Source organism: Lipotes vexillifer, unplaced genomic scaffold, assembly GCF_000442215.2.
Source record: "Lipotes vexillifer unplaced genomic scaffold, Lipotes_vexillifer_v1.1 scaffold1353, whole genome shotgun sequence".
Classification (NCBI taxonomy): domain Eukaryota; kingdom Metazoa; phylum Chordata; class Mammalia; order Artiodactyla; family Lipotidae; genus Lipotes; species Lipotes vexillifer.
This window is the reverse complement of record NW_006787905.1, coordinates 233054-234537: the sequence shown is the minus strand read 5'-3', so window position 1 is coordinate 234537 and position 1484 is coordinate 233054.

Below are 1484 nucleotides of genomic sequence, written 5' to 3'. Positions count from 1 at the left end.
CCAGCTCCAGCCACCTGCCAAAAGTCCCTGGCTTTGCTGGCCTCTCCCAGTAGTCCTTCCCTGCCTCCTGCCCATCTGGCTCATTAGAATCACAGCTATTGTTCAGCACCCCATTGGAATACTGCCTCCTCCAGGAAGCCTCCTGGATGGCTTTAACCCAGAGCCATCTGACCTTCTCCGGAACACTGTCCACTCACTTGGCTGTCCTGTTCATCCTTGGGGTAGGTACTGCCATCTGGCCTCCCCCACCAGGTACTGAGTTCTTTTAGACTCTAACACCTAACACATGATCAGTGCTCAGAGAATTCTTTTTCAAGGAATACATGCTGCACTGGGGACTCCTCTGGGTCACTGGGGTCATGAATTTCAGTGCCTCTGGTGAGGGGTGATGGAGAGGGAGGGTAGGAAATACAAATGCATGACAAACCCAGGTGCAGACATGAGGGAGTGGTGAGCTCTGTGGCAAACTAGAGTCTGCATGCTCCCCTGAGGGGCTTACCATCACATTCAGTTGCACCCACTCCCCGCAGATGGCTGGGACCTATTCTCGCCCTGACCACCCTCACTTTCTTTCCCTTCCTCTAGCTTTATTTTCCTACTTTGTGCATATCACTTTAAAGCATACACTACATACTATTTATTATATTTAACACGTCTCCCCTCACAATGTGAACTACCTAAGGGCAGAGATTTTGCTTTTTTTTCCCCCTGATGGTTAGCATTTTTTAGCAATAAAGTATTTTCGAGTTATTTTTATTGGAGTATAGTTGATCTACAATGTTGTGTTAGTTTCTGCTGTACAGCAAAGTGAATCAGTTATACGTATACATATATCCACTTTTTTTTAAGATTCTTTTCCCATATGGGTCATTACAGAGTATTGAGTAGAGTTCCCTGTGCTATACAGTACGTTCTTATTAGTTACCTATTTTATATGTCAATCCCAATCTCCCAATTTATCCGCCCCCCCCCGCCCCCATTTTGTCTGCTTTGTACTCTGGTGCAGTTCAACCTCTCATCAGTGCCCTGCACAAAGTAGGCTCTCAATAGATAGATGTTGAATAAATCCTATTTATAAATCCAAGACAGTTCTTTGCAAGTCTGCAGTGAACAGAGCTGCCCCAGGGCCCCCTGCAGTGTCCAGGCTTCCGGAAGCATTCAGGGTTCAAGGCAGGAAGGGTGAAGGCTTTGGGGGTCACAACGAACGAGCCACGCAAAGAGCCCTCAGGAGGTGGCCTGGTCTGTCTTGGTGACAGCAGGGCTAGCTAGAAGCAGGGCAGGAGGGTTAGTGACTACCCTGGGGTCAATGGGGCATTTCTGGGCGAAGCTGATGTGCGGTGGGGGGGTTATGGGTGGGATGGTGGTGGAGGAGGGGCACTCACTCCAGAGCAGCCCCCCACCCCCGCCAAACACACACACTAGCGCCAGACGTACCCACCATACACGCCCCCGCATGTACCAGAAGACGCAGGATTAAGAGAGGG